Consider the following 13,946-nt stretch of genomic DNA (forward strand, 5'->3'; position numbering starts at 1 on the left):
TAGAGTTTGGCAAGCTTTGAATCCTTCCAGAGGAAGAAGCCATGGAGGCCAGATCTCTACCCTAAAATCCCTGAAGCATTTATCTGGCTGTTCCTAAGAAAATGCAGTTAGTCTGATGAATTTTCTGTAAAAAGGATAGCAACAATAAAAAAGCAACTCTGGTCACCTCAACTGTGTTGGTCTTGTTCATTGCACCTATCATAATCAGAATAGAGCTGGAAAGGATCTTTGAAGTCTTCTAGTCCAATCCCTGCTCAAGCAGGTGACCCAACAGACATGTCACTGGAAGGCAAAATAAAAAAGCTGCATCTCATTTATTTTGGCCATGTCATGTGGGAGAATTCATTGAAGAAAGCAAATATTTCTGATGGAGTTAAGTTGTAAAAGGAAACCAAGCTGCCAAAGAACACAGAAGCTGAACATCATCAAAGCTGACACCAACCAGAGCATAGAACAACTCAAAGAAATAGTGCCAGATAGAAAGTTGTGGTGAGACCTGGCTCTTAGAATCGCCAAGACTCAGTCATGACTGAATGGATAATATCATCATACTCATAATTCAAAATCTGTTCTGACCCAAACCTTGTTCCAAGGAAACAAACATGAAACAGAGGTAACAGCAAAACCTTTTAATGATTCTTTATGAATTCCGTTCCTTCCTGGTTAAAAGGCTGTTTCAAACTAATCGTCTCTGATAAGAACGAGCCTTGCCAAGGTTGTGCAAGGCTGCCAAGAACAGCATAAATAAAGATAAAGTTGCCAAGAAATATTTCAAACACAAAGAGTTTCCAAACACCAACTAAGATTATCCGAATGTCCACAAGGCTTGAGTGCAAAAATTTCTTTGCTTCCTGCAAAGAACTCCGGATTTTCAGCTGGCTTTTATCTCTTGAGGGGCCATTACCTTGCAGCCTTACTCTTCGAGCAGCCCTGCATGCACGTGCACTGGGCACAGGCTCCTCGGGGACCTCTTCATCCTTGCTGCCAGCCTCCACAATCTCTGAAGGTAGCATTCCACTCCCTGATGGTCCTGGCCCCACCCTTGCATCACACACAGGCCCCTCATCTGAGTCCTCGCACCCCGAGACCTCAGCTGTACACACCTGCTGCTGACAAACCACAAAAAAATCACTGTTGGCCTTTGCTTTGATCATTTACTTTTTACTATGCAAAAGGAACCATTTAATGCACAGTCTTCCGCATCGGTGCAAAAAAAAAATGTGAATAATGTGAAAATTTAATTTAATTGGAATTTAATTTAATTTGAAAATTTATATTTTAAAATATCTATTTTGATTTTAGATATTTTTATTAGAATATGCATTTTTGTAAAGATTTTCTTGGCTTTATTCTTGAATTTTCTGTTATAAAGTGAAGTCATATACAATTTTAAAAATGTATGATCGCCATATACTAGACCCACGTTATGTTATGCAGGAATGACCTTGGGTGATAGGTAGATGATCTAGGCAGCAATCAGATAAGAAGTAATTTGGTCTGCAGTGGAGAAAAGGAAGGGAAGTTTTCCAGAGACAAAAAAGATGAGAGAAGAAATACTTTAAGACTTGCATGATTCTGTCTAATGTAATATTATAATAATATAATGCTTCTTGTCTAGACTATCTTGTTAGTCCTTGAAGGGCTAACAGTTTGTAATATCAGACGTACCTCCTGGGTTCCATAAGGTCTTAATTGATAGACTTGGAGCATGCAACCCTATCTAATATGACAATATGAGCAGAGACAATTAGAGAAATGTGTTTCTACAGTTACCCAAAATCTGCAGCATGAAGGGTTTTATAAATGAATTGCACTTTGAAGCCCTCTGATAACAGTTCAGTTTGCAAAGTAAGATTGTGTGTTGCCCAGCTAACTCACGCGTAACTGTGGTTTAGTGAGTTTATTAATATTCCCCAGCAATTCCCTTCACCAAAACCCAGAACTTTTCCAATTAAGTCCAGCCATGAGCAGACCAAGGTTAGTCCACAGAGCAATGGCCCAATAGTCCAAAAACACTTGAAAGTTGCTCAAACAAAATAACTCCACCAGACAAACTTAAATACACAAGGCAAAACACACATACACGAATGAACATGAGGCAAGACAAATCCAGACTTTCCAAGGTATGATTCAATTCCAAACATGGTGTTAATCCAGAGTGAGGCTGGAATCATGACAACCAGGTTTTTTGGGGGAAAAAACACAAGAACAGTTTTTTCCCGAAAGCCATCACTCCGCTAAACAACCTTGTTCAACTATTACAAAGTCTGCACTACTATTATTGTTAATCTTGTCATCACTCCTTATCACCCACCCCCTCCCACTTGTGATTGTAGGACTGTAACTTTGTCGCTTGTATCCTTATGATTTATATTGACTGTTTCCTAGTATGATTTGATTGTTGATTGTACCCTCTGACTATAATAGTTATGATAAACGTTATGATACTTGATTCTTAATGAATGTATCTTTGTATACTGAGAGTATTTTCACCAAGACAAATTCCTTGTGTGTCCAATCACACTTGACCAATAAAAGTATTCTATTCTATTCTGTTCTGTTCTGTTCTGTTCTGTTCTACTCTACTCTACTCTACTCTACTCTACTCTATTCTATTCTATTCCATTCCATTCCATTCCATTCCATTCCATATTATCTATTCTATTCTATTCTATTCTATTCTATTCTATTCTATTCTATTCTATTCTATTCTATTCTATTCCATTCCATTCCATTCCATATTATCTATTCTATTCTATTCTATTCTATTCTATTCTATTCTATTCTATTCTATTCTATTCTATTCCATTCCATTCCATTCTACTCCATTCCATTCCATATTATCTATTCTATTCTATTCTATTCTATTCTATTCTATTCTATTCTATTCTATTCTATTCTATTCTATTCTATTCTATTCTATTCTATTCTATTCTATTCTATTCTATTCTATTCTATTCTATTCTAGAAAACACACAGCTAGAAAACAAACACAAACACATTGTTCCCAGCAATGCTTCCATCTGTCTGCAGCGATAATTAGTCAGCTTCCAATGCAATCAAAACTGATGGGTCTTTCTCCTCTCAAGTAGTCTGGCTGACCTTGCCTTTTCTCTGCCATATGTGTTTTCAGATTAGGTGCAGAAGGCAGTTTTTCCTTCTCTTCACTGGCCATCTGCCACTGAAAGCTTTCCCCAGCTATCGGTATCACCTGTTTCTTGAATGAAAAGCTTTGAGTCTAGATGGGCCCTCATATTTTGTACCAGTCCCATCTGGGGAAGTGCAAACCTATCCAGGATGAAAGTTAGAAAATCTCCAGAAATGGTCAATCTATTAACTTTCTGCCTTGTAGGAGCTGAGTCTAAGCCTGTTCCTTCCAACTGAGACACAAAGAGGCCTTCAGCAACTATGATAGAACTGTGACAGCATGTCTTTAAACACTCCAGTCAATGTATAACCATTTTATTTTATTTATTTATTTGATTTGTCAATCGCTTACAAAATAATAGGTATGTATATACATAGTTATGAATACATGAAATGAGTACATATAACAAAAATAAAAGAAACAATAGGACAGGGACAGTAGCCACGTTGATGCGCTTATGCACGCCCCCTACAGACCTCTTAGGAAAGGGGTGATGTCAATAGTAGACAGTCTACGGTTAAAGTTTTTGGGGTTTGGGGAAGAAACCACAGAGTCAGGTAGAGTATTCCAGGCATTGACCACTCTGTTGCTGAAGTCGTATTTCCTGCAATCAAGTTTGGTGTGGTTAACCTTGAGTTTGTATCTATTGTGTGCTCTTGTGTTGTTAGGGTTGAAGCTGAAGCATTCATTGACAGGTAAGTCAATGAATAAGACCATGTGCCATCAAATCACTGTTAACTCTAGCAACCACATAAATATATATTTTTTCTGCATTAAAAAAACCTAGAACTAACCTAGTTCTTCAGATTTCTCAACAGTGAACCAGTTGCTATTATAACCAAACACATACACTTTCTGGCTGGTCATTCTCTTTTCTTTCCTTCTCATTTTCAGCATTAGAACTTTTTGTAGATGCACAAAAAATTTGTAACCAACCAACACACTGCTTGTATATTTATGAAAGAAAGTTGGATGTTTTTATGTTTTGTTTGTTTTTGTTTGTCTTTAAAAACCAATAAAACTTGTTTGTTTTTTTAAAAAAAGAACTTTTTGTAGAGAGAGCTAGTTCTTCACATAACTTGCCCAAAGTATGATAATTTGTGGCTTAAGTCAGAACAAAGGGTTGATTTATTTGATGATGCATCTGTTTGTTTTCTTGGCTCTACGGAGATTTCTCCAAAATCAACATTCAAAAATAAATACTCTTTCAGTCCTGCTTTTTCACAAGCCAACTTTCACTTCTATAGAACATCTCAGGAAAGACTGTTTTACACTGTCTATATATACACATATACATATATGTGTATATATAGACGAACACAGACAAACACAATACAGAAGCCTGATGATGGCAGATGAGATTCTGCCGAAATGCTACTACAACTTTAAAAGCACAACCATAATGACGTGGGAAAATACCAGAACAAAGCTGAATACCATACATGTAAGTACTCACGGAAACTTGAGAAAACATATACATATACACATATACATATACACATCTGAATATCTTTTCCAAAACTTTCATGGCTGCTCTAAAAGAGGTCTTAAAATCATACTTGTCTTTGTCCAATCCAGCACCCTGATAGATACAGTATTTAGCCTATAAATTGAATGAATAAGGGAAGAATTTAGCGCTTTGCAACCTGAGCCATTTTATTTGGAAGACTCCTTGATGCTCTCTGAGCTTGCTTGTTTTCTTGCAGACATTTCATTACCCAAATTAGGTAACATCATCACTGCCATTCTATTTTGTCATGTTCTGTCCATACTGTGATTTCCTGACCTGTGCATAGGTTTCTTATAAGGACAATGACAATTTCTAAAATTCCCATTCTACTACCGTGTTTCTCATATAATAAGGCCGGGTCTTATGTTTTTTTGAGCCCCGAAAAAATGGCTAGGGCATCTTAGGCCGTATTGTTGGAGAAACAGGGTAACCATATTCCACAACTTTGTGTGATCAACACAATTAAAGGTCTTTCTATAATGAGAAAAGCACATACTGATTAATGTTTGTCAGTCTTTTCTAAATCCATCTTGAACATATTGTGTCTCTTTTCACATGTTGGACTATTATCTACACTGGATGATCCTAAGCATAACCAAAAACTTGCATTCTTACACTCTATTAATTTTCCATTTTTGACATTGAAATGTATATTTACTTCTTCCAATCTGTTGGCCATTATGTCATTCCAGATTTGATGGCAAGTAACTTAATTAGAATCTTTGTTGATTCCTCTTCTGTTGCTTGCCATGTTTCAGTGGATATTCATCAGTTCCTGTAGGATCCTTACTTGGTAATGATGAGACTGCTAATCTAACTTCATTTTCTGGTATAGCCAAGATGTACAATTAGGTAATGTCAATATATGGTGATAACCGATCCCATGCCATCTGACAACTTCACTCATGGCTTCCTGTAGAGATTAAACAGGAGTTGTGGGAGTTGTGGAACCCTGAGGTGCTCAGTTTAAAACTGAACAAATGAAACTTTCTGTAAGCACTGGACTTTCCCCCTTCAATCGAAAAGAATGAACTTCTGAAAGCTAGGTACTTCAAAAGGAATTCTTTATTGAAAGGAAGTGATCCCGGTACTAGTCAAAGCAAAATCTAAGATGCTTCCAGTAATAAATAAAGGGAGTTAGAACCCCTCCCCTTATTCTGATGTGGATTTAGTCAAACAAAGAACCAACATGTTAATTCACCCCCCCTTTCCTGGGAATGTATCTTAGAAGAGTTTCCCAGGGGTATCTTCCAGAGCTGGAATTTTTATGGTCCCTTCTCCTCTTGCTATTTCTCCAAGAGGTGACAAGTTTCTAGACATCTGTCTCCAGTCCTCCAGTTGTATATCATGTGCAAGTTATACAGATTAATATAAGGTTTAAGATATTCAGGTTACATCAAAAAGGATTACTTGTACCAACTTTCCCCCCACCTTCTTCCATTGAAGAATGGCAGATACATGGATCTGACACTTTCATTATGGAAAGATAATTCAAACATGCTGGATTACATAAAAATATATATATTATTTTATATGTGCTGATTATTCTGAATGCAAAAGGAAGAAAATAGCTCCAATCTGGCTTGGAAATCAGGACCAGAGGTTTAGCCTTCCAACCCTTCAGATAAATACTGGAGCTCTTCTTCAGGGAATCTCTACCAGAATGTTCATATCTACCACATCTACATTCTGATAAAGAGACATTCCCTGAGAATGGGCTCCAGCACATGTCTGAAAGCTTGGAAAACTAAACTTCTGGTCCTTGTGACTGGCACAGATTGGATCCTGAAACATTATTCTGGGACATATATATTTGCTTTATTCATGGAAGAAAATAGCTACTTTTTAGTACAATATAAACTGGATATTTTTTTTTTCTGAATTTGCCCTTGGATTTCATTGGTTGGAAGCATCATAAAAACTCTGAATTTTTTGGCTATAGTAACTAAGATCACACAATGAAAACTAAAGAATTGGGTGACATCTCTGAGCTTTTTCTTCTCTTGCCTTTTAGAAACCATTTGGGATCAGATCTTTTTCATGAATTAAACTTTTCCCTGCATACTTGTCTTCTTTTGTCTCCTCCCAGGCAATTTTCTTGGGTGACAGTATCTATGCTACTCATCAGTAATAGAAAACAGAAGCAATGTAATGTAACAACAAATTGTATTATAATGTTCAATCATGACAAGGCTGAACACTTTGCTGATCAAAATCAAACCCTCTTATAAAAACCCCCTTTCTTATAAAAATATGTTACCTTGACACATTAAAGCATTACATTTCCTTATAAGCTGATCATATTAAAACTACATTCTATACCTTTCTGTGCTAAGACCTTATTGTTTAAACATGCTTGGCATGGCATGCAACTACAAGTTGGCCTGGCATACTTCATCAGACACTATCAATTTGCCATACTGTGGTTTAATTTTGTACAGCTATGTGATAAAAAAGGAGAAACAAGGTGTGATTTAAAGACATGATGCTATATGTTATATATTAATACCAGGTATTTCAGACATCTATTTTCAAACACTATAATTTTCCTGTCAGATATTTATTATAGAAAATAATACTCCTAAATCCAATTTTGTCATTGACTTGTTAGAAAGATGCTTTAAACACTCGAGTTCCTTTGGCAGATCTTCCTACAAAACACACCATGCACAAACAGAGAGAGAAGGAAGAAGGGAGGGAGGGAGAGGGGGAGAGAGAGAGAGCATTTCCTTTCAGCATATTTTAATTTTTAAAAGATATGATGAAACAAAAGAATAAAGGATATAATACATGCAAACACTGAATATAAAATCAGAAAACACTACATTATAAAGCGTAAAGGGAAGAGAAATCTTCTGTGTGAACATTATTTGTCCTGTTGTAGTGTTGCTTCAGTAGTAAAAATGTTCATGAAGTTAAGTCTAGAAAAAAATAAATGTTGGAGAAATAATACTCTGTGCAGACTGAAATATTAAACATCAAAATACATTCTTTTCTATATTTTTTCTGTTTTCAGCAAATAAATGCTGAAAGGGGGATTTTCATATACTCTATATTTACTCAAAATGGTGGTTTAAGGAACTCTTAGAAATGGAGGAATGGTTGGTAAGTATTGCATTGAAGGCTTTCCATAAAATGTAAAATAAACTGAAATGTGAAAGATTATACTTTCTGTCTGGTTTTAGTAAAGTACAGGCTGAATTGGAGGATAATATTTATTAAACCATATCTGTGAGCTGGGTGTTTCTGTTTCTGTTATAAGCCCAAAGTAGTAGCTTGCCCTGAATATAAGAAGTCATATATGAAATGTGAAAAGGACCATAAGGAACATGTGAAGGAGCTATCAGTTCCTTTGAAAAGAATTTCCAAAATGAGGACTAGAAACCTCTCCCCCTGTCTCTGTCTGTCTATATCTATCTATCTCTATCTATCTATCTATCTATCTATCTATCTATCTATCTATCTATCTATCTATCTATCTATCATCATCATCTATCTTACCATCTATCATCTATCCTGGATGGATGAATGGATAGATGGATAGGTGGGTGGGTGGAAGGATAGTGGATAGATGGATGGGTTAAACATATAACAGAATAACACTGTTAGAATGGACCTTGGAGGTCTTCGAATCCAACCGCCTGCTTGAGCAGGAAACCCTATACCATTTCAGACAAATCATTGTCCAATCTCTTCTTAAAAACCTCCAGTGTTGGAACACCCACAATTTCTGGAGGCATCTTGTTCTACTGATTAACTGTTCTAACTCTCAGGAAATTTCTCCTTAGTTCTAGATTGGTTGCCTTCTTGATTAGTTTCCATCCATTGCTTCCCACCGTGCCTTCCGGTGCTTTGAAAAATAGACTGACCCCTCTTTTTTATGACCCCTTAGATATTAGTACACTGCTATTGTGTCACCCCTAGTCTTTATTTCCATTAAACTAGACATATCCAATTACTGCAATCATTCTTCATGTTTTAGTTTGCAGCCACTTAGTGATCTTTGTTGCATTTCTCTGTATTCTTTCTAGATTCTTAACATCCTTTTTATACTGTGGTAACCAAAATTGGATGCAATATTCCAGGTGTGGTCTTAACAAGGCATTATTAAGTGGTGTTAACATTTCACCTGATGTTGATTCTATCCTCTTATTAATGCAGCCTAGGACTGTCTTGGCTTTTTTGACAACTGCAGTACACTGCTGGCTCATATTTAAGTTATTGTTATGTATGTATGTATGTATGTATGTATGTATGTATGTATGTATGTATGTATGGTATTCAGCTTTGTTCGGGTATTTTCCCACATCATTATAGTTGTGCTTTTAAAGTTGTAGCAACGTTTTGGCAGAATCTCATCTGCCATCATCAGGCTTAGCAGCCATTTAGCCTGACACACAAGATTAAAAAGAACCCAATACACAAGTCTGACTCACAGACGAACACAATACAGAAGCCTGATGATGGCAGATGAGATTCTGCCAAAACGTTGCTGCAACTTTAAAAGCACAACTATAATGACATGGGAAAATACCCGAACAAAGCTGAATACCATACATATAAATACCTGCGAAAACTTAAGAAAACATGTGTGTGTATGTGTGTGTGTGTGTGTGTGTGTGTGTGTGTGTGTAGAATGCATGATTTCTTTTTTAAAATCAACAAAGATTATTACTGTTTTAGAAATAATATTTTGGAGAAAATGTCAGAAATGCCCCACTTATCTTCCACTAAGCAGGGTAGTTCAAAAGGAATCAGAAAAACAAAACACTCAGAGACCTAACCAATATTAAAAAGCTTGTAATACAAATTCTGAACACCTGCTGGGCTTTATTTACAAGTAGTTACTGAAATGTAATTAAGAAAAATTAACAAGTCAAAGTTTACATGATTAAAAAGATGCAGACTCTAAACACAACAAATGATAGGCAACAATGGCAATATCAACAGAAGATAAATATTAAATTTACTGTAAATAGAAAACTTAGAAAAAAAACTATGCAAGATTTTCCCCTCGTATATTTAATATACTATACCAGTGCTGATATCCAAAATATGTGATTAATATTTTTCAAATATGATTCTTTTATATTTTAGGCAAGATGATTTGTTGCAGAATAAAACAAATTTCATATATTCATTTTTCTTTCTTGTTAAGTGCTATTACACCTTATATTTCTGTAAAATATGGGGAGGTGATTCTGTGTATGAAAAGAGCTGCTAGGATGTTTTATATGCTTCTTATTAAATAGTAGATACAATTGTTTTTTTAGAAGAATGGAGTGTGTATCCATGTTAAAATATATGCATTTAAAAATAAATCTGATACTGAATTTAACATGGAAACTATTATGGCATATACTTTTGCACATCGGTTTTTAACTGTGTCTGAAGTTTTGGTTTCTGTTAACATAAGAAAAAATAAAATATTAAAATATTAGAACTTGTGTGATTCTTTATAAGGATATATTGTATAACACATATTAATTGATTAATTTACGATTTTTATCAAAGTGGGGCATTGTTCAATATTGTACAGCTTGTAAATTAATTTTCTACTTTTTTCTTTCTTCTTTTAAAATCTCTTTTTTTCTTAGTTGCACTTTTAAGCATCAATATGTTACTGGAATATAGATTACACACATCAGTGATCTGATATGCTGCCTGAAGGGGCCATTTTTAGAAGCTAGATACCTGCCTGGTCTATGAAGCATCCAACTGACCTAATTTGAAAATCATCTAGTAGCTGCTTGAGGCTGTCTTGATGCTAAGCTCCTTGCGGTTGTCTTGATGCTAAACTTTTCTGCTTTTTTGACTTCTTTTTATTCTTAATATTGTTCAGAATGACCAGTCACCACAGAAAATGACATACTGATCCTGTTGTTCTTTCCTCGAAAATAATAAAAATATCAAAGGAAGAAAAGGAAGTTTGAAACAAGGGTAAGGAATTAAATCTTTGTTCATAATACTATACAAAATAATGGACTCCGTGGTTGCCTTTCAGTGTAAATCTTCTCTTGACACATTGGGGTGCTGTATTACAGGTCATATATGGCCATGAAAAGCAATTATTTAGATAGCTCAGCATTTGAACAGGTTCTATAAAAAGCAAAATTCCTATCCAGTGGTCCAGGAAGGAATATGAATTCATAGATATAACATATGACTTACAAAATCAAAAGAAAAAATAATAGACTCCATTCTACTAAGTAGCATCCTACATCTTCAATGAGGTAGATATCCAAAAAATCCTATTCAGGGTTTTGAGCAAAAAGGCAGGTTCCAATACATACCACACAACCTCCAAAATTAAAAGGAACAAAGTGCAGTGATTAGACAACAATGATGACACAGCAATATGAAAGAATACTCCTTTTTTTTAAAACCAGAAATATACACTTGAATTATAAACATTAAAACTCTTTAGATAAAATAAAAGTTATGGTGTTGTCCCAGGAAGCTTTTTTTAGAAGAGAAATGATGGCTACACAGACTTGGCTAACTTATACTGATTTATTGACTTTTATTGAAAGACAACCTAAATTAAAAATAAGGAAAGAGCTGAAGAAAGAAAGTTAAATTTGCCAATGGTTTCTTATGCACAATTAGTACAGAGATCTAAATTGGATGAAAAAAATTATGTTTTTGTACCATCGAAACCATTAAAACATCCCTCAACATCATAGTAGCATCCCTGGACGCCGTAAAAGAAAGAATATCCAACCTTGAAAAAAAAAGACACAACGCAAAAACCTGAACATCCAATAGCTACAAACCACATCTCTACCAAACAACCACAATCCAATCCAAAACCCAATCCACAAATAAACACAACCCAGACAAATATTGATATCCCAATCCTCATCAGAGAAGCCGTTGAGCGTGAACGGAAACGCCCAAACGCCATCTTATTTGGTCTAGAAGACATCAATGTCAATGATGACATCACAACTGTCCAAACATCATCAGAGATTATCAAGCATCAACCATCTCCGCTGATGAAATACTTGACATTTCCGCATCGACCGAGAGCTCAAAAATAGAGACGGCTCTGTGGCCCCACGCTTGTGCAGGGTCATTTGCAAAAATGAATCAAGCAAACATAAATTCATTTATACTATAAACTCACTCGCCAAAACCAACACCAACCATAAGAACCTCCGTTGCCGCCTGACCTAACTATACAGCAACGTGCCTGCTCCCCTGTACTCCGCATCGAACTCAAAACCGTCTAGACAATGGAGAGAAGGACCTGTACATTGACTACCATGCTGACTGTATCAAAAGTAAGCCACGCAACCCAATACTCAGCTTTTACCCTCAACCACAACCCTACCTCAACCCATCCACCATCACCCAAGACTAGGCACGCACGACCCCAACTACCTCAATTCCAACTACTGCCGGCCTTAAATGCAAACTACTCAATGCAAGAAGCCTCGTGAATAAAATACCTGAATTTCTCTTCCTCCTAAATATGGCTAACTTCGACATTATATTTGTCTGTGAAACATGGCTCAATGCATCTCTCCCCGACTCCATTACCACAGTAAGAGACTATCATGTTTACCGATCAGATCGTGAAAATCGTCGAGGAGGTGGTGTTGCTATATTCTATAAAAATCCTTACATCTAAAAAATATCCAAGTTACCCAGGAGCTTGCCCTTCCTGAAACCATCATCTGTGAACTATCCTCAAATATCACAATTCGATTCTTACTATGTTACAGAGCACCTGATTATGACATCGAACATGTAAACAAGCTAAATACATTACTAACATGGGCTGCATCCTGCCCATACCCTTTTATCCTTCTTGGTGATTTCAATCTACCTCATATTGACTGGACCCTAAATGATTGTACAACTGAAATCATACACACAACCTTCTACAATGCTATTACAAATCTGGGACTGGAACAACTAGTAATCAACAACACTAGACTAAACAACTGCCTCGATCTCATCTTCTGCAACAGTTTGAACTTAATTTACGGAATACAAACTAAAGAACCCTTTTCCAGTAGTGACCACAATATGATTGACTTTTGTCTCAACATACGTCCACTCAAAAATCACCACAATGATGTAATCCCCTATTGTAACTTCAAAAAAGGCAACTATGATCTTATAGACAACGATCTCTCATCCCTTGATTGGCAATCTCTATTCACTGGATGCAATACCGTTGAAGACCATTACAACATATTTTTACTTGAAGTCAAAAGAGTCATCAAACTATATGTTCCAACAACAACTCCCAAAACAAAACAAAAAAACAGATTACCCATATCAATAAGGAAACTTCAATCCAAAAAGAGATCACTCTGGCGGAAAAACAAATCTGGTCACGTTGCCAATTTCAAAAACTGATACAAAAATTTATGCCACCAGATAAAGACTGAATGCACCAATTATCACATTAAACAAGAGGAAAACCTTCTAAGCACCAATTCCACCCGTGCTTTTTACAATTTTGTAAACAACAAACTAAAAGACTCAAGGTCCATCCCTCCTTGATAGGACCTGATGGTAAAGACTGCAACGACGACACCATTAAAGCCAACATCTTTAACACATTCTTCGGCTCAGTATTTGTAAACAGCAATGGATCATGCCCAGTATTTCCTAGCTGTACCACAGATAACAACAATGATCTAATACATATCGATTTCACAGAAGACAATGTCGAAAAATCACTACGCAATCTAAAACCATCTCTATCTATTGGACCGGATGGAATATGTGCCTACTTCTTAAGAAAGCTATCCACTGCCATAGCCAAACCTCTAAGCATAATCTTTGAAAAATCTTTCAGGACCAGCTCCTTGCCTAACCTATGGTCACAAGCCACAGTCATCCCCATCTTCAAAAAGGGAGACCCAAGCCTAGTTGAAAATTACAGGCCAATCTCCTTATGCTGCGTCACCTGTAAAGTCATGGAATCAATTATTAACCAATCCATCATCCTCCACTTAGAAACAAACAACCTACTCTCCAATAAACAATTTGGTTTCAGAAAAACTATCCTGTAATCTGCAACTCTTACACTGCAAAAACATATGGACGACACAACTCGACCAGGGCAAAGCAATAGACGCAATCTACATAGACTTCTGTAAAGCCTTTGATTCAGTGGTACACGACAAACTACTCCTAAAAATAAAATCCTATGGTATCTCTGGACAACTGAATAACTGGATAGAAGCATTCCTGGCAAACAGACAACAAATGGTCAAAATCGGAGCGTCCTATCAAATCCAGTACCTGTCAATAGTGGTGTCCCCA

Source organism: Notechis scutatus, chromosome 4 (assembly GCF_049901735.1).
Source record: "Notechis scutatus isolate UNSWTSFEM ecotype Mainland chromosome 4, rNotScu1.2, whole genome shotgun sequence".
Taxonomy (NCBI): domain Eukaryota; kingdom Metazoa; phylum Chordata; class Lepidosauria; order Squamata; family Elapidae; genus Notechis; species Notechis scutatus.